The following is a 21248-nucleotide window of genomic DNA, read 5'->3' as shown; positions in this document are numbered from 1 at the left end:
ACCAGACAGTGAGGGAGACAGGGGAGGGGAGAGGGAGAACAGTGAGGGAGACAGGGGAGGGGAGAGGGAGAACAGTGAGGGAGACAGGGGAGGGGAGAGGGAGAACAGTGAGGGAGACAGGGGAGGGGAGAGGGAGAGGGAGAACAGTGAGGGAGACAGGGGAGGGGAGGGAGAACAGTGAGGGAGACAGGGGAGGGGAGGGAGAACAGTGAGGGAGACAGGGGAGGGGAGGGAGAACAGTGAGGGAGACAGGGGAGGGGAGGGAGAACAGTGCGGGAGACAGGGGAGGGGAGGGAGAACAGTGCGGGAGACAGGGGAGGGGAGGGAGAACAGTGAGGGAGACAGGGGAGGGGAGGGAGAACAGTGCGGGAGACAGGGGAGGGGAGGGAGAACAGTGAGGGAGACAGGGGAGGGGAGGGAGAACAGTGAGGGAGACAGGGGAGGGGAGGGAGAACAGTGAGGGAGACAGGGGAGGGGAGGGAGAACAGTGAGGGAGACAGGGGAGGGGAGGGAGAACAGTGAGGGAGACAGGGGAGGGGAGGGAGAACAGTGAGGGAGACAGGGGAGGGGAGGGAGAACAGTGAGGGAGACAGGGGAGGGGAGGGAGAACAGTGAGGGAGACAGGGGAGGGGAGGGAGAACAGTGAGGGAGACAGGGGAGGGGAGAGGGAGAACAGTGAGGGAGACAGGGGAGGGGAGGGAGAACAGTGAGGGAAACAGGAGGGGAGAGGGAGAACGGTGAGGGAGACAGGGGAGGGGAGAGGGAGAACAGTGAGGGAGACAGGGGAGGGGAGGGAGAACAGTGAGGGAAACAGGAGGGGAGAGGGAGAACGGTGAGGGAGACAGGGGAGGGGAGAGGGAGAACAGTGAGGGAGACAGGGGAGGGGAGGGAGAACAGTGAGGGAGACAGGGGAGGGGAGGGAGAACAGTGAGGGAGACAGGGGAGGGGAGGGAGAACAGTGAGGGAGACAGGGGAGGGGAGGGAGAACAGTGAGGGAGACAGGGGAGGGGAGAGGGAGAACAGTGAGGGAGACAGGGGAGGGGAGGGAGAACAGTGAGGGAGACAGGGGAGGGGAGGGAGAACAGTGAGGGAGACAGGGGAGGGGAGGGAGAACAGTGAGGGAGACAGGGGAGGGGAGGGAGAACAGTGAGGGAGACAGGGGAGGGGAGAGGGAGAACGGTGAGGGAGACAGGGGAGGGGAGAGGGAGAACAGTGAGGGAGACAGGGGAGGGGAGAGGGAGAACAGTGAGGGAGACAGGGGAGGGGAGAGGGAGAACAGTGAGGGAGACAGGGGAGGGGAGGGAGAACAGTGAGGGAGACAGGGGAGGGGAGAGGGAGAACAGTGAGGGAGACAGGGGAGGGGAGAGGGAGAACAGTGAGGGAGACAGGGGAGGGGAGGGAGAACAGTGAGGGAGACAGGGGAGGGGAGAGGGAGAACAGTGAGGGAGACAGGGGAGGGGAGGGAGAACAGTGAGGGAGACAGGGGAGGGGAGAGGGAGAACAGTGAGGGAGACAGGGGAGGGGAGGGAGAACAGTGAGGGAGACAGGGGAGGGGAGGGAGAACAGTGAGGGAGACAGGGGAGGGGAGAGGGAGAACAGTGAGGGAGACAGGGGAGGGGAGGGAGAACAGTGAGGGAGACAGGGGAGGGGAGGGAGAACAGTGAGGGAGACAGGGGAGGGGAGGGAGAACAGTGAGGGAGACAGGGGAGGGGAGAGGGAGAACAGTGTGTCAGATCTAATTGAGTAGACTTCAAAAAGAACTTCAGAACTTTTCAACTCAACTGATTAGCCTATGGAGTATTATTATTCTATATTATGTCCTGTTGGCTGGGTAGTGTTAGTATCCTGTTGGCTGGGTAATAGATTTCTGGTGAAATCGTGCTGCCAGATTACAATGAGGTTTATGGTAAATTAACATTGCTTTTGCACTATGAAAATGTATCCTTTAGTGTTTTAATGGTGGGCAGGCTGCGAGCAGGGCAGGCCCCTGGATGTCTGAAGCCTGGGTCTTGAGTGGACAGAGCAGCCTAGCTTTGAGAGGCCAAAGACAGCCATCTGGTTTCACAACAGCTAACGGAGTAGGCTAGATGGAATACCTAACCAGCATGATTGCAGCAGCAATCACCTGGCTGGCCAGGCATAATGATGTGTTCCAGATGATTTATAATATAGTTTATGCCATTGAGATGATTTCTCAAACCATTCTGTGTCATATCCATCTTCAAATACTTCAGCTGGGGACAATACTAGTATCGCAATACCCTTTAGTAACATGGCAAGTTAACAAAACACAAAGCAGATTTAACTTATTATGGAAACATCGTTATGTTGTCATCCACAGTCACATGTATTTATTTTCCAAGCTACAGCACACAATATTTTACATACAGCAGGTTTTTAATGGACCAAAGATTTGGGTCTGCTTTTTGTCATTTTTTACAAGGAAAACAATATTGCATTACTGGTATCGTCACAGCCCTACAAATACTGTACCGGGCAAAGTAGCCTAAATCAAGCGCAAATATATGACCTTTCTTTGACGATCTATCCAACATAGGCCTACACAGAATTCAGGATGTTCCGTATGTGGGCAGTTACATAGTCTATTCCTGTTGGCTAGAGCCCAGTTCCAGTTGTAGAAGTTAGAGGGCACGCTGAATGCACTCTGGTCTCTCCCTCACTCCCACCTTTTATCCCTGCCCTGAAAGCAGAACAAGTGGGAGTAAAGTTCTGGACTGTTGTCCAGCGGTGAAAGCAGGTCACACCATAGTGCAGTCTGTCTGTTTGTCCAGCCAAATTCACATTGAGGTGTTTTGACAACATAGCTGGGCTAAATAAAGGCCGCCCCAACGGTTGGCCAACTAGGGCTAGATGGGGAATAACCGCCCCAACGGTTAGCCGACTAGGGCTGGATGGGGAATAACCGCCCCAACGGTTAGCCGACTAGGGCTGGATGGGGAATAACCGCCCCAACAGTTAGCCAACTAGGACTAGATGGGGAATAACCGCCCCAACGGTTAGCCAACTAGGGCTAGATGGGGAATAACCGCCCCAACGGTTAGCCAACTAGGGCTAGATGGGGAATAACCATCCCAACTGTTAGCCAACTAGGGCTAGATGGGGAATAACCATCCCAACGGTTAGCCAACTAGGGCTAGATGGGGAATAACCATCCCAACGGTTAGCCAACTAGGGCTAGATGGGGAATAACCATCCCAACGGTTAGCCAACTAGGGCTAGATGGGAATAACTTATTCACTGGACAGCTCCCAGGAATGAAAGGACAAAGAAGCAACATTTTTTCCACTTATCTAGGCTAGTCCTTTACACATGGGACGTTTCATTTTCTTCTGCATATGTCTGTGCTCTTTGTCTCTTGATTATGATTCTGTTTGGGTGGCCACAATGTTACAGGTGCTATTTGGGGAAACAGGCCAAACTATCTAAATCCTTAAATCTGAATTTGAGCACCATAGCAGTGCCTGCGATCTTAGCTTTGCAGGAATGTTCTCATTTTTTACATTTGAGTCATTTAGCAGACGCTCTTATCCAGAGCGACTTACAGTAGTGAATACATTTCTTTTTTTTCTTCTCCCAGCTAGCTAAAGAGGTACATCAGCCACTCCTTGGGCTACAAAAACTATTTTGCCAATTGGCCTGGACCCCTTTTATTGCCGACACGGAGCCCCGCCGATCCATCACGACTGCACTACCGACGTAATCCGCCGAGGGGATTTTTCAACAGGCTCCTCCGTCACGACGTCCCCTGAATGCCCATCTGCTAGCCGTCTAGAGCATACCGGACTGTTAGCTGAAGAGGTCCATCAGCCAATTTCTTGGGCTACTATACCTATTTTGCCAATTGGCCTGGACCCTTTTACTACACGCACCCCTGCTGATCCATTACGACTGGCCTGCCGACGTAACTGCAAGAGGGGGCTACAACAAACTTCTTCCATCGCAACGTCCCTCTAAGGCCCTTCTGCTACCCCGGCCCACTAGCTGTCTGAATCGCCATGTCTCCAGCCCGCCCAGTTACTCACTGGACCCTAAGATCAATCGGCTATGCATGCCTCTCCCTAATGTCAATATGCCTTGTCCATTGCTGTTTTGGTTAGTGATTGTCTTATTTCACTGTAGAGCCTCCAGCCCTGCTCAATATGCCTCAGCTAAACATCTTGTCCCACCTCCCACACATGTAGTGACCTCACCTGGTTTAATTGACGTCTCTAGAGACAATACCTCTCTCCTCGTCACTCAATGCCTAGGTTTACCTCCACTGTATTCACATCCTACCATACCTTTGTCTGAACATTATGCATTGAATATATTCTACTGCACCCAGAAACCTGCTCCTTTTACTCTCTGTTGCGAACATACTAGACGACCAGTTCTTATAGCCTTTAGCCGTACCCTTATCCTACTCCTCCTCTGCTCATGTAGAGGTTAATCCAGGCCCTGCAGTGCCTACCTCTACTCCCATTCCCCAGGCGCTCTCATTTATTGACTTTCGTAACCATAAAAGCCTTGGTTTCACGCATGTTAACATTAGAAGCCTCCTCCCTAAGTTCGTTTTATTCACTGCTTTAGCACACTCTGCCAACCTGGATGTCCTAGCCGTGTCTGAATCCTGGCTTAGGAAGGCCAAAAATAATAATAACTATAACATTTTCCGACAAGATAGAACTGCCAAAGGGAGCGCAGTTGCAATCTACTGCAGAGATAGCCTGCAGAGTTCTGTCATACTTTCCAGGTTTGTGCCCAAACTATTTGAACTTCTACTTTTAAAAATCCACCTTTCCAGAAACAAGTCTCTCACCGTTGCCGCTTGCTATAGACCACCTTCTGCCCTCAGCTGCGCCCTGGATACCATATGTGAAATGATTTCCCACCCATCTATCTTCAGAGCTCGTGCTGTTAGGTGACCTAAACTGGGACATGCTTAACACCCCGGCCATCCTACATTCTAAGCTAAATGGCCAAAATCACGCACAAATTATCAATAAACCTACCAGATACAACACCAAATCTGTAAACACAGGCAACCTCGTAGATATCATCCTAACCAACCTGCCCTCCAAATACACCTCTGCTGTCTTCAACCAGGATCTCAGCGATCACTGCCTATTGCTTGCATCCGTAATGAGTCAGCGGTCAAACGACCACCGCTCATCACTGTCAAACGCTCCCTAAAACACTTCAGCGAGCAGGCCTTTCTAATCGACCTGGCCAGAGTATCCTGGAAGGATATTGACCTCATTCCGTCAGTAGAAGATGCCTGGTTATTCTTTAAAAAGTGCTTTCCTCACAATCTCAAATAAGCATGCCTCAATCAAAAAATGTAGAACCAGGAATAGATATAGCCCTTGGTTCACTCCAAACCTGACTGCCCTTGACCAGCACAAAAACATCCTGTGGCGTACTGCATTAGCATCAAATAGCCCCAGCGATATGCAACTTTTCAGGAAAGTTAGGAACCAATATACATACACTGGCAGTTAGGAAAGCAAAGGCTAGCTTTTTCAAACAGAAATTTGCATCCTGCAGCACAAACTCCAAAAAGTTCTGGGACACTGTAAAGTCCACAAAGAATAAGAGCACCTTCTCTCAGCTGCCCACTGCACTGTGGCTAGGAAACACTGTCACCACCGATAAATCCAGAATAATTGAGAATTTCAATAAGCATTTTTCTACAGCTGGCCATGCTTTCAACCTGGCTACCCCTACCCTGGTCAACAGCCCTGCACCCCCCACAGCAACTTGCCCAAGCCTCCCCAATTTCTCCTTCACCCAAATCCAGATAGCTGATGTTCTGAAAGAGCGGCAAAATCTGGACCCCGACAAATCACCCGGGTTAGACAATCTGGACCCTCACTTTCTAGAATTATCAGCCGAAACTGTTGCAACCCCTATTACTAGCCTGTTCAACCTCTCTTTCGTATCGTCTGAGATCCCCAAAGATTGGAAAGCTGCCGCAGTCATCACCTTCTTCAAAGGGTAGACACTCTAGACCCAAACTGCTACAGACCTATATCTATCCTACCCTGCCTTTCTAAAGACTTCGAAAGCCAAGTCAACAAACAAATCACCAACCATTTCGAATCCCACCGTACCTTCTCCGCTATGAAATCTGGTTTCCGAGCTAGTCATGGGTGCACGTCAGCCATGCTTCAAGGTCCTAAACGATATCATAACCTCCATCGATAAGAGACAATACTGTGCAGCTGTATTCATAGGTCTGACCAAGGCTTTCGACTCTGTCAATTACCTCATACTTGTTGGCAGACTCAACCGCCTTGGTTTCTCAAATGACTGCCTCACCTGGTTCACCAACTACTTCTCAGACAGAGTTCAGTGTGTCAAATCGGAGGGCCTGTTGTCCGGACCTCTGGCAGTCTATGTGGGTGCCACAGGGTTCAATTCTCAGGCCAACTCTTTTCTCTGTATACATAAATGACGTCACTCTTGCTGCTGGTCCACCTCTTCTGCCCTTCTCTTCACCTTCTGATCCACCTCTAAGCAGACAATACCATTCTGTATACTCCTGGCCCTTCTTTGTACACTGTGTTAAGCAACAGCTGTCAGAGCAGCTCAGAGATCACTGCACCTGTACATAGCCCATCTGTAAATAGCCCATCCAACTACCATATCCCCATACTGTTTTTTTTTTTGTTGCTCCTTTGCACCACAGTATCTCTACTTGCACATTTATCTTCTGCACATCCATCACTCCAGTGTTTAATTGCTAAATTGTAATTATTTCACCATTATGCCCTATTTATTGTCTTACCTCCCGTATCTTACCTCATTTGCACACACTGTATATAGACTTTTTCCCCCATTGTGATAATGACTGTATGTTTGTTTATTCCATGTGTAACTCTGTGTTGTTTGTGTCGCACTGCTTTGCTTTATCTTGGCCAGGTCGCAGTTGTAAATGAGAACATGTTCTCAACTAGCCTCCCTGGTTAAATAAAGGTGAAATAAAACAAAAGCACGTATATCCTACCAACGGGACACTAAAAACTAATATCATATGTTTCACCTAGTCGTGGCTGAACAACTACATTAAAAACATACAGCTGGCGGGTTATACACTATGGACAGGATAGAACAGCAGCCTCTGGTAAGACATGGGGCAGGGGCCTATGCAAATTTGTAAACAACAGCTGGTGCACAATTTCTAAGTCTTGAGGTTTTGCTCGCCTGAGGCAGAGTATCTCACGATAAGCTTTAGACCACATTATCTACCTAGAGAGTTTATCTGTATTTTTCGTTGCCGTCTACATACCACCTCAGACAGATGCTGGCACTAAAACTACACTCAATGAGCTGTAAGGAAAACACTCATCCAGAGGCGGCGCTCCTAGAGGCCGGGGACTTTAACGCAGGGAAACTTAAATCAGTTTAACCTAATTTCTATCAGCATGTTAACCTGTTATGGCTAGGGGGCAGTATTTTCACGGCTGGATAAAAAACGTACCCGATTTAATCTGATTATTACTCCTGCCCAGAAACTAGAATATGCATATAATTATTAGCTTTGGATAGAAAACACTCCAAAGTTTCTAAAACTGTTTGAATGGTGTCTGTGAGTATAACAGAACTCATATGGCAGGCCAAAACCTGAGAAGATTCTGTACAGGAAGTACCCTGTCTGACCATTTCTTTGCCTTCTTTGTCATCTCTATCCATTACAAAGGATCTCTGCTATTACGTGACACTTCCTACGGCTTCCATGGGCGCTCAGAGCCCGGGAAAAAGCTGAATGACGTAATTCAAAGCCCTGGCTGAAACACACGAACGCTTTTGCTAAGTGGTCTATCAGAGGACAAAGGGCTTAGGCGCGTGCACTGGCCGCCCCCGTCTTTCTGTTTTTCCCTCTATTTACCGAAAAGCAGATTCCCGGTCGGAATATTATCGCTTTTTTACGAGATAAATTGCATAAAAATTGATTTTAAACAGCGGTTGACATGCTTCGAAGTACGGTAATGGAATATTTAGAGTTTTTTTGTCATGAAATGCGCCATGCGCGCGATCCTGATTTACCATTTCGGATAGTGTCTAGAACGCACGAACTAAACGCCACTATTTGGATATAACGATGGATTATTTTGGACCAAACCAACATTTGTTATTGAAGTAGAAGTCCTGGGAGTGCATTCTGACGAAGACAACAAAAGGTAATCAAACTTTTATAATAGTAAATCTGATTTTGGTGAAGGCTAAACTTGCCGGGTGTCTAAATAGCTAGCCCGTGATGGCTGGGCTATGTACTTAGAATATTGCAAAATGTGCTTTCACCAAAAAGCTATTTTAAAAATCGGACATATCGAGTGCATAGAGGAGTTCTGTATCTATAATTCTTAAAATAATTGTTATGCTTTTTGTGAACGTTTATCGTGAGTAATTTAGTAAATTGTTAGTAAATTCCCCGGAACATGCATGTATTGTATAACATAATGTCCTAGGTGTGTCATCTGATGAAGATCATCAAAGGTTAGTGCTGCATTTAGCTGTCTTCTGGGTTTTTGTGACATTATATGCTAGCTTGAAAAATGGGTGTCTGATTATTTCTGGCTGGGTACTCTGCTGACATAATCTAATATTTTGCTTTCGCTGTAAAGCCTTTTTGAAATCGGACAGTGTGGTTAGATTAACGAGAGTCTTGTCTTTAAAATGCTGTAAAATAGTCATATGTTTGAAAAATTGAAGTTTTCGGATTTTAGAGGAATTTGTATTTCGCGCCACGCCCATCATTGGATATTGGAGCAGGTGTTCCGCTAGCGGAACGTCTAGATGTAAGAGGTTAAACGTGCAACCTGAGGGACAAAAACTCTAGACCACCTTTACTCCACAGAGACGCGTACAAAGCTCTCCCTCACCAACCATTTGGCAAATCTGACCATAATTCTATCCTCCTGATTCCTGCGTCAAGCAAAAATTAAAGCAGGAAGAAGCACCAGTGACTCAGTCTATAAAAAAAGTGGTCAGATGAAGCAGATGCTAAACTACAGGACAGTTTTGCTGGCAAAGACTGGAATATGTTTCGGGATTCTTCTGATGGCATTGAGGAGTACACCACATCAGTCACTGGCTTTATCAATAAGGACGTCGTCCCCAAAGTGAGTGTACGTACATACCCAAACCAGAAGCCAAGGATTACAGGCAACATCTGCACTGAGCTTAAGGGCAGAGCTGCCGCTTTCAAGGAGCGGGACTCTAACCCGGAAGCTTATAAGAAATCCCGCTATGCCCTCCGATGAACCATCAAACAGGCAAAGCATCAATACAGAACTAAGATCGAATAGTACTACACCGGCTCCGACGCTCGTCAGATGTGGCAGGGCTTGCAAACTATTACAGACTACAAAGGGAAGCACAGCCGAGAGCTGCCCAGTGACATGAGCCTACCAGAAGAGCTAAATAACTTATGTTCGCGTCGAGGCAAGTAACACTGAAACATGCATGAGAGCATCAGCGGTTCCGGGCGGCTATGTAATCACGGTCTCTGCAGCCGATGTGAGTAAGACCTAGGGTTGCACATTTTGGGGAATATTCAGAGGTGGAAACTTTGTGGGAATTACGGAAATATATGTAAATTAATATTACCATTTAAATACAGATGTTTTTGCATTGGCTATATTTACCATATCATATGGAGACAAACAAACCTTTTACCTTATCATAAGTAGACAAAACATGCATGTATTGTATAACATAATGTCCTAGGAGTGTCATCTGATGAAGATCAAAGGTTAGTGCTGCATTTAGCTGTGGTTTGGGTTTATGTGACATTATATGCTAGCTTGAAAAATGGGTGTCTGATTATTTCTGGCTGGGTACTCTGCTGACATAATCTAATGTTTTGCTTTCATTGTAAAGCCTTTTTGAAATCGGACAGTGTGGTTAGATTAACGAGAGTCTTGTCTTTAACCTCTTACATCTAGACGTTCCGCTAGCGGAACACCTGCTCCAATATCCAATGATAGGCGTGGCGCGAATGACAAATTCCTCAAAAATACAAAAACTTCTATTTTTCAAACATATGACTATTTCACAGCATTTTAAAGGCAAGACTCTCCTTTATCTAACCACACTGTCCGATTTCAAAAAGGCTTTACAGCGAAAGCAAAACATTAGATTATGTCAGCAGAGTACCAAGCCAGAAATAATCAGACACCCATTTTTCAAGCTAGCATATAATGTCACAAAAACCCAGAAGACAGCTAAATGCAGCACTAACCTTTGATGATCTTCATCAGATGACACACCTAGGACATTATACAATACATGCATGTTTTGTTCAATCAAGTTCATATTTATATCAAAAAACAGCTTTTTACATTAGCATGTGACGTTCAGAACTAGCATACCCCCCGCAAACTTCCGGGGAATTTGCTAACAATTTACTAAATTACTCACGAAAAACGTTCACAAAAAGCATAACAATTATTTTAAGAATTATAGATACAGAACTCCTCTATGCACTCGATATGTCCGATTTTAAAATAGCTTTTTGGTGAAAGCACATTTTGCAATATTCTAAGTACATAGCCCAGCCATCACGGGCTAGCTATTTAGACACCCGGCAAGTTTAGCACTCACCAATATCAGATTTACTATTATAAAAGTTTGATTACCTTTTGTTGTCTTCGTCAGAATGCACTCCCAGGACTGCTACTTCAATAACAAATGTTGGTTTGGTCCAAAATAATCCATCGTTATATCCGAATAGCGGCGTTTTGTTCGTGCGTCCCAGACACTATCCGAAATGGTAAATCAGGTTCGCTCGCATGGCGCAATTCGTGACAAAAAAAATCTAAACATTCCATTACCGTACTTCGAAGCATGTCAACCGCTGTTTAAAATCCATTTTTATGCCATTTCTCTCGTAAAAAAAGCGATAATATTCCGACCGGGAATGTCCATTTAGCTAAACAGAGGAAAGAAAACAAAGCTTTCGGTCGACGCGGGCACGAGCCTAAGCCCACAGTCCCTTGATCGGCCACTTGAGAAGTCTCACAGTACTGTAACCAGCCACTACCCAAACGCGCTACTTTGTTTCAGCCAGAGCCTGCAAAGCCACGATTCAGCGTTTTGCCGCCTTCTGAGAGCCTATGGCAGCCGTAGGAAGTGTCACGGGACAGCTAAGATCCTCACTCTTCAATAAACAGAGACAAGAAGAACAACACCTTGTCAGACAGGCCACTTCCTGCATGAAATCTTCAGGTTTTTGCCTGCCATATGAATTCTGTTATACTCACAGACACCATTCAAACAGTTTTTAAAACTTTAGGGTGTTTTCTATCCAAAGCCAATAATTATATGCATATTCTAGTTACTGGGCAGGAGTAGTAACCAGATTAAATCGGGTACGTTTTTTATCCAGCCGTGAAAATACTGCCCCCTAGCCATAACAGGTTAAAATGGTGTAAAATAGTCATATGTTTGAGAAATTGAAGTGGTAGCATTTCTAAGGTATTTGAATATCGCGCCACGGGATTCCACTGGCTGTTGAGTAGGTGGGACGATTTCGTCCCACATACACTAGAGAGGTTAAGGTAAACTGCCTAAATGACTACCGACCGGTAGCACTCATGTCTGTAGCCATGAAGTGCTTTGAAAGGTTGGTCATGGCTCACAACACCATTATCCCGAAAACCATAGACCCACTCCAATTTGCATACCGCCACAACAGATCCACAGATGACGCAATCTCTACTGCCCTTTCACACCTGGACAAAAGGAACACCTATGTGAGAATGCTTTTCACTGACTACAGCTCAGCGTTCAACACCATAGTGCCTTCAAAGCTCATCATTAAGCTAAGGAACCTGGGACTCAACACCTCCCTCTGCAACTGGATCCTGGACTTCCTGACGGGCCACCCCCAGGTGGTAAGGGTAGGTAACAACACATCTGCCACGCTGATCCTCAACACAGGGATGTCAAGGGTGCGTGCTCAGTCCCCTCCTGCACTCCCTGTTCACTCATGACTGCACGGCCAGGCATGACTCCAACACCCTATTAAGTTTGCCGATGACACAACAGTGGTAGGCCTGATCACCGACAACAATGAGCCAGCCTATAGGGAGGTCAGAGACTTGACCATGTAGTGCGAGGACAACAACCTCTCCCTCAACATGATCAAGACAAAGGAGATGATTGATGACTACAGGAAAAGGAGGTTCGAGCACACCCCCATTCTCATCGACATGGCTGTAGTGGACCAGGTTGAGAGTTCCTTAGCGTCCACATCATCAACAAACTAACATGGTCCAAGCACACCAAGACAGTCATGAAGAGGGCACGACAAAACCTATTCCCCCTCAGAAGCTGGAAAAGATTTGGCATGGGGCCTCAGATCCTCAAAAGGTTTTACAGCTGCACCGTCGAGAGCACCTTGACGGGTTGCATCACTGCCTGGTATGGCAACTGCTTGGCCTCCGACCACAAGGCACTACAGAGGGTAGTGCGTACGGCCCAGTACATTACCGTGGCCAAGCTTCCTGCCATCCAGGACCTCTATACCAGGCAGTGTCAGAGGAAGGTCCTAAAAATTGTTCATGACTCCAGCCACCCTAGTCATGGACTGTTCTCTCTGCTACTGCATGGCAAACGGTACCGGAGTGACAAGTCTAGGTCCAAGAGGCTTCTAAACAGTTTCTACCCCAAGCCATAAGACTCCTGAACAGCTAATCAAATGGCTAACCAGACTATTTGCATCCCCCCCTACACTGCTGCTAATCTGTTATCATCTATGCATAGTCACTTTAATAATTCCACCTGCATGTACATATTACCTCAATTTCCTCGACACCGGTGCCCCCGCACATTGACTCTATACCGGTACCCCCTGTACATAGTCCCGCTATTGTTAATTTACTTTTTAAATTATTTGTTATTCTTATCTTACTTTTATTTGTATTTTCTTAAAACTGTATTGGTTAAGGGCTTGTAAGTAAGCATTTCACTGAAAGGTCTACACCTGTTGTATTTGGCGCATGTGACAAATAAAATGTGATTTCATTTATTCTCATCTTGATAAACATACAGTTTCTGATATGAATTGTGTTCCCATACTCTAAGATGTTTCCTCTCTCCCACACAGAGAAAACCCTTGCAGAGGTCGGTTGCACTGCAGTGATGTAACCACAGGACTGCTCTAGCTCTGGGGCTGATGTCATGTGTTCCATCTCTATGGTTACTGGGCTTGGAGTGGCAGCCAAGTGGTTCCTATAGCAATGGGGAGCTCTAGCACTGCTGAACAGCAAACCCCTGACCATGCACTGTTTCTTCGCTTGAATGACAGGAGTTTTGTGGAAATAAACACTGAACACACACTCTTCAGTCGTCATCCCATTTCCCCTGATCCTGGTGTTTCAGTGTATTTGAACAACAGCACGAAGAGTAAGGTAATAACACTCCTCAGCTGGAATTCATGTCCCACCTCCCCCAATCATGATCCCTCAACAGAACATGTGAACCTCGACACAGCTTTCATCATTAAGTCACCTGAATATCCATGCATTAACCTGTTAGGGCTAGGGGGCAGTATTGACACGGCCGGATAAAAAACGTACCCGATTTAATCTGGTTACTACTCCTGCCCAGTAACTAGAATATGCATATAATTATTGGCTTTGGATAGAAAACACCCTAAAGTTTCTAAACCTGTTTGAATGGTGTCTGTGAGTATAACAGAACTCATATGGCAGGCAAAAACCTGAGAAGATTCCATGCAGGGAGTGGCCTGTCTGACAAGTTGTGTTTCATCTTGGCTCTTTTTATTGAAGACTGAGGATCATTGCAATAACGTGACACTTCCTACGGCTCCCATAGGCTCTCAGAGCCCGGGAAAAAGCTGAACGATATCGAGGCAGCCTCTGGCTAAAACACTTTATCGCGTTTGGCAAGTGGCCGATCAGGGTACGATGGGCTTAGGCGCGTGCCCGAGTCGACCGAATGCTTTATTTTCTTTCGTCTGTTTACCTAAACGCAGATTCCCGGTCGGAATATTATCGCTTTTTTATGAGAAAAATGGCATAAAAATAGATTTTAAACAGCGGTTGACATGCTTCGAAGTACGGTAATGGAATATTTAGAATTTTTTTGTCACGAATTGCGCCATGCTCGTCACCCTTATTTACCCTTTCGGATAGTGTCTTGAACGCACAAACAAAACGCCGCTGTTTGGATATAACTATGGATAATTTTGAACCAAACCAACATTTGTTATTGAAGTAGAAGTCCTGGGAGTGCATTCTGACGAAGACAGCAAAGGTAATAACATTCTTCTTATAGTAAATCTGACTTTGGTGAGTGCTAAACTTGCTGGGTGTCTAAATAGCTAGCCCTGTGATGCCGGGCTATCTACTGAGAATATTGCAAAATGTGCTTTCACCGAAAAGCTATTTTAAAATCGGACATATCGAGTGCATAGAGGAGTTCTGTATCTATAATTCTTAAAATAATTGTTATGCTTTTTGTGAACGTTTATCGTGAGTAATTTAGTAAATTCACCGGCAGTGTTCGGTGGGAATGCTAGTCACATGCTAATGTAAAAAGATGGTTTTTGATATATGAACTTGATTGAACAAAACATGCATGTATTGTATAACATAATGTCCTAGGGTTGTCATCTGATGAAGATCATCAAAGGTTAGTGCTACATTTAGCTGTGGTTTGGGTTTATGTGACATTATATGCTAGCTTGAAAAATGGGTGTCTGATTATTTCTGGCTGGGTACTCTGCTGACATAATCTAATGTTTTGCTTTCGTTGTAAAGCCTTTTTGAAATCGGACAGTGTGGTTAGATTAACGAGAGTCTTGTCTTTAAATAGCTGTAAAATAGTCATATGTTTGAGAAATTGAAGTTTTTGCATTTTTGAGGAATTTGAATAACGCGCCACGGGATTCCACTGGCTGTTGACTAGGTGGGACGATTTCGTCCCACATACCCTGCGAGAGGTTAAATTGTCATGCTCAGAGACATATCCCCAGGACAATGAAGAATAGCCTGCTTGGTGGGATTTATTGCCAAAGATGAATTTTGATTCAGGTCAGTCAGCCAGTCCGGCAGGGCAGTCAGTGACAGTCAGTGACGGCAGCTGTCAGTCAGTCAGCCAGCCAGTGAGGGCAGGGCATTCAGCCAGTGAGGGCAGGGCAGTCAGCCAGTGAGGGCAGGGCAGTCAGCCAGTGAGGGCAGGGCAGTCAGCCAGTGAGGGCAGGGCAGTCAGCCAGTGAGGGCAGGGCAGTCAGCCAGTGACGGGCAGGTCGGGCGGTCAGCCAGTGACGGGCAGGTCGGGCGGTCAGCCAGTGACGGGCAGGTCGGGCGGTCAGCCAGTGACGGCGGGCCCGGGCGGTCAGTCAGTGACGGGTAGGTCGGGCGGTCAGTCAGTGACGGGCGGGCAGTGACGGGCAGGTCGGGCGGTCAGTCAGTCAGTGACGGGCAGGTCGGGCGGTCAGTCAGTCAGTGACGGGCAGGTCGGGCGGTCAGTCAGTCAGTGACGGGCAGGTCAGTCAGTCAGTCAGTGACGGGCAGGTCAGTCAGTCAGTCAGTGACGGGCAGGTCAGTCAGTCAGTCAGTGACGGGCAGGTCAGTCAGTCAGTCAGTGACGGGCAGGTCAGTCAGTCAGTCAGTGACGGGCAGGTCAGTCAGTCAGTCAGTGACGGGCAGGTCAGTCAGTCAGTGACGGGCAGGTCAGTCAGTCAGTGACGGGCAGGTCAGTCAGTCAGTCAGTGAGGGCAGGGTCTTGGCAGAGGGCGCAGAGCAGGCCCAGCTGCCGTACAGTGGAGCTCTGTTCGCTTTGTGCACACGCCCCTCTCGTTATTTAACCTCTTGGGGCTAGGTGGGACGCTAGCGTGCCACCCGTGGTGCACTCCATCAACAGCAGGTGCATTTCAAGAGCGGCAAATTTGAATCCAAATAAATGTCAAAATTCAAATTTTTCAAAAATACAACTATGTTACACCATTTGAAAGATAAACATCTCCTTAATCTAACCACGTTTTACGATTTCAAAAAGGTTTTACGGCGAAAGCATACATTTAGAGTATGTTAGGACAGTACATTTACAAGAGTTGTGTGTAATGTTTTGTCAAGTCAAAGACAGGGTCACCAAAACCATAAAACCAGCTAAAATGATGCACTAACCTTTTACAATCTCCATCAGATGACACTCCTAGGACATTATGTTAGACAATGCATGCATTTTTAGTTCTATCAAGTTCATATTTATATCCAAAAACAGCGTTTTACTATGGCATTGATGTTGAGGAAATCGTTTCCCTCCAATAACCGGCAGTCAAGTCAGCGTCAGAAATTAAATAATTAAAATTAGAAAACATTGGTAAAATATTATATTGCCATTTAAAGAATTATAGATTTACATCTCTTGAACGCAATCAACTTGCCAGATTTAAAAATAACCTTACTGGGAAATCACACTTTGCAATAATCTGAGCACTGCGCCCAGAAAAATACGCGTTGCGATACAGACTAGACGTCATGTTGGGGAGATCTAAAATCGAAAATACTATGTAAATAATCCATTACCTTTGATTCTCTTCATCAGATGTCACTTCCAGGTATCACAGGTCCATAACGAATGTAGTTTTGTTCAAAAAAGCTCATCATTTATGTCCAAAAATCTCCGTCTCGTTAGCACATGATGTAAGCCAGCCGGACTTCTCGTCATGAACGAGGGGAAAAAATATATTTCCGTTCGTTCAAACATGTCAAACGTTGTATAGCATAAATCATTAGGGCCTTTTTTAACCAGAACATGAATAATATTCAAGGTGGACGAATGCATACTCTTTTATAACGTATTGGAACGAGGGTACCCAAGATGAACTCGCGCGCAAGGTGTCTAATGGGCCATCATCGTTCCATGGCTCTTGTTCGGTCAGATCTCCCTCCAGAAGACTCAAAACACTTTGTAAAGGCTGGTGACATCTAGTGGAAGCAATAGGAAGTGCCAAAATATTCCTAAACCCCTGTGTTTTTCAATGGGATAGGTTTAAAGTCAATACAACACATCAGGTATCCACTTCCTGTCAGAAAATGTCTCAGGGTTTTGCCTGCCAAATGAGTTCTGTTATACTCACAGACACCATTCAAACAGTTTTGGAAACTTTAGAGTGTTTTCTATCCATATATAATAAGTATATGCATATTCTAGTTACTGGGTAGGATTAGTAACCAGATTAAATCGGGTACATTTTTTTTATCCAGACGTGCAAATGCTGCCCCCTAGACCCAACAGGTTAAGGAGAAATGAAAGAAATGTCATTATGTCAGTGCTGGACCAGAGGGCTGGGCCGGGCAGGGTGAGCCGAACTGGGGCTGGCTACAGGACAGGGTCCACCTTGAGGCCCTGCTGAGGGATTATGACTGAGCCTTGGTACTAAGAGGGCAATTTCAGCATAGGAAAGGATGAAACAGCATCTGTGCCACCAGTAAGTACAGATAGTACCGTTAGTATAAACCCTCTCGTACGGTCCCCGCAGCCGGACAACTTTCTCATGGCTTCTGGAGGGAAACGCTGTAGGAATGCTCAACCGGTGTCGCTTATTCAGCCGACAGAAACTTTCAACTGGTTCTCCCCATTAAGCGAGTCGGAGTCGGAGGCCGAGACTTCTCTGGTCTCTACTCCTCCCGTTGTGGGGTCTGAGACGCCGAAGGCTCCCACCTTTAGCTCTGACAAATTGAAAACCCTAGTCATTGGCGACTCCATTACCCGCAGTATTAGACTAAAAACGAATCATCCAGAGATCATACACCGTTTACCAGGGGGCAGGGCTACCGACGTTAAGGCTAATCTAAAGACGGTGCTGGCTAAAGCTAAAACTGGCGAGTGTAGAGAGTATAGAGATATTGTTATCCACGTCGGCACCAACGATGTTAGGATGAAAAAGTCAGAGGTCACCAAGCGCAGCATAGCTTCAGCGGGTAAATCAGCTAGAAAGATGTGTCGGCATCGATTAATTGTCTCTGGCCCCCTCCCAGTTAGGGGGAGTGATGAGCTCTACAGCAGAGTCTCACAACTCAATCGCTGGTTGAAAACTGTTTTCTGCCCCTCCCAAAAGATAGAATTTGTAGAAAATTGGCCCTCTTTCTGGGACTCACCCACAAACAGGACCAAGCCTGGCCTGTTGAGGAGTGACGGACTCCATCCTAGCTGGAGGGGTGCTCTCATCTTATCTACGAACATAGACAGGGCTCTAACTCCTCTAGCTCCACAATGAAATAGGGTGCAGGCCAGGCAGCAGGCTGTTAGCCAGCCTGCCAGCTTAGTGGAGTCTGCCACTAGCACAGTCAGCGTAGTCAGCTCAGCTTTCCCCATTGAGACCGTGTCTGTGCCTCGATCTAGGTTGGGCAAAATTAAAAATGGCGGTGTTCGCTTTAGCAATCTCACTAGTATAAAGACCTCCTCCATTCCTGCCATTATTGAAAGAGATTGTGATACCTCACATCTCAAAATTGGGTTACTTAATGTTAGATCCCTCACTTCCAAGGCAGTTATAGTCAATGAACTAATCACTGATCATAATCTTGATGTGATTGGCCTGACTGAAACATGGCTTAAGCCTGATGAATTTACTGTGTTAAATGAGGCCTCACCCCCTGGTTACACTAGTGACCATACCCCCCGTGCATCCGGCAAAGGCGGAGGTGTTGCTAACATTTACGATAGCAAATTTCAATTTACAAAAAAAAAAATAATAATGACGTTTTCGTCTTTTGAGCTTCTAGTCATGAAATCTATGCAGCCTACTCACTCACTTTTTATAGCTACTGTTTACAGGCCTCCTGGGCCATATGCAGTGTTCCTCACCGAGTTCCCTGAATTCCTATCGGATCTTGTAGTCATAGCAGATAAAGTCACCAAAAATTAGAATATTAACATTCACATGGAAAAGTCCACAGACCCACTCCAAAAGGCTTTCGGAGCCATCATCGACTCAGTTGGTTTTGTCCAACATGTCTCTGCACCTACTCACTGCCACAGTCATACTCTGGACCTAGTTTTGTCCCATGGAATAAATGTTGTGGATCTTAATGTTTTTCCTCATAATCCTGGATTATCGGACCACCATTTTATTGCGTTTGCAATCGCAACAAATAATCTGCTGAGACCCCAACCAAGGAGCATTAAAAGTCGTGCTATAAATTCTCAGACAACCCAAAGATTCCTTGATGCCCTTCCAGACTCCCTCTGCCTACCCAAGGATGTCAGAGGACAAAAATCAGTTAACCACCTAACCGAGGAACTCAATTTAACCTTGCGCAATACCCTAGATGCAGTTGCACCCCTAAAAATTTAAAACATCTGTCATAAGAAACTAGCTCCCTGGTATACAGAAAATACACGAGCTCTGAAGCAAGCTTCCAGAAAATTGGAACGGAAATGGCGCCACACCAAACTGGAAGTCTTCCGACTACCTTGGAAAGACAGTACCGTGCAGTATCGAAGAGCCCTCACTGCTGCTCGATCATCCTATTTTTCCAACTTAATTGAGGAAAATAAGAACAATCCGAAATTTCTTTTTGATACTGTCGCAAAGCTAACTAAAAAGCAGCCTTCGCAAATGGAGGATGGCTTTCACTTCAGCAGTAATAAATTTATGAACTTCTTTGAGGAAAAGATCATGATCATTAGAAAGCAAATTACGGACTCCTCTTTAAATCTGGGTATTCCTCCAAAGCTCCATTGTCCTGAGTCTACACAACTCTGCCAGGACCTAGGATCAAGGGAGATACTAAAGTGTTTTAGTACTATATCTCTTGACACAATGACGAAAATAATCATGGCCTCCAAACCCTCAAGCTGCATACTGGACCCTATTCCAACTAAACTACTGAAAGAGCTGCTTCCTGTGCTTGGCCCTCCTATGTTGAACCTAATAAACGGCTCTCTATCCACCGGATGTGTACCAAGCTCACTAAAAGTGGCAGTAATAAAGCCTCTCTTGAAAAAGCCGAATCTTGACCCACAAATTATAAAAAACGAATCGGCCTATATCGAATCTTCCATTTTTCTCAAATTTTAGAAAAAGCTGTTGCACAGCAACTCACTGCCTTCCTGAAGACAAACAATGTATACGAAACGCTTCAGTCTGGTTTTAGACCCCATCATAGCACTGAGACTGCACTTGTGAAGGTGGTAAATGACCTTTTAATGACGTCAGACCGAGGCTCTGCATCTGTCCTCGTGCTCCTAGATCTTAGTGCCGCTTTTGATACCATCGATCACCACATTCTTTTGGAGAGATTGGAAACCCAAATTGGTCTACATGGACAAGTTCTGGCCTGGTTTAGATCTTATCTGTCGGAAAGATATCAGTTTGTCTCTGTGAATGGTTTGTCCTCTGACAAATCAATTGTAAATTTCGGTGTTCCTCAAGGTTCCGTTTTAGGACCACTATTGTTTTCACTATATATTTTACCTCTTGGGGATGTCATTCGAAAACATAATGTTAAATTTCACTGCTATGCGGACGACACACAGCTGTACATTTCAATGAAACATGGTCAAGCCCCAAAATTGCCCTCGCTAGAAGCCTGTGTTTCAGACATAAAGAAGTGGATGGCTGCAAACTTTCTACTTTTAAACTCGGACAAAACAGAGATGCTTGTTCTAGGTCCCAAGAAACAAAGAGATCTTCTGTTGAATCTGACAATTAATCTGGATGGTTGTACAGTCGTCTCAAATAAAACTGTGAAGGACCTCGGCGTTACTCTGGACCCTGATCTCTCTTTTGATGAACATATCAAGACTGTTTCAAGGACAGCTTTTTTCCATCTACGTAACATTGCAAAAATCAGAAACTTTGTCCAAAAATGACGCAGAAAAATGTATCCATGCTTTTGTTACTTCTAGGCTGGACTACTGCAATGCTCTACTTTCCGGCTACCCGGATAAAGCACTAAACAAACTTCAGTTAGTGCTAAATACGGCTGCTAGAATCCTGACTAGAACCAAAAGTTTGATCATATTACTCCAGTGCTAGCCTCCCTACACTGGCTTCCTGTTAACCTCTATGGGCTAGGTGGGACGCTAGCGTGCCACCCGTGGTGCACTCCATCAACAGCAGGTGCATTTCAAGAGCGGCAAATTTGAATCCAAATAAATGTCAAAATTCAAATTTTTCAAACATACAACTATTTTACACCCTTTGAAAGATAAACATCTCCTTAATCTAACCACGTTTTACGATTTCAAAAAGGTTTTACGGC

The 21248-nt window shown here is 45.8% G+C and overlaps 1 protein-coding gene across 4 annotated transcripts in view; it reads right to left on the bottom strand.

Annotated features, from left to right (window-relative positions):
• LOC106610913 (protein phosphatase, Mg2+/Mn2+ dependent, 1Ba) overlaps positions 1-21248 on the bottom strand; it is a 60708-nt gene that overhangs the window by 20600 nt on the left and 18860 nt on the right. The window lies entirely within an intron of this gene.

This window comes from Salmo salar, chromosome 01, assembly GCF_965601325.2.
Source record: "Salmo salar chromosome 01, fSalSal1, whole genome shotgun sequence".
NCBI lineage: Eukaryota > Metazoa > Chordata > Actinopteri > Salmoniformes > Salmonidae > Salmo > Salmo salar.
The sequence above is the reverse complement of the archived record's forward strand: the minus strand, read 5'-3'. Positions and strand labels throughout refer to the sequence as shown.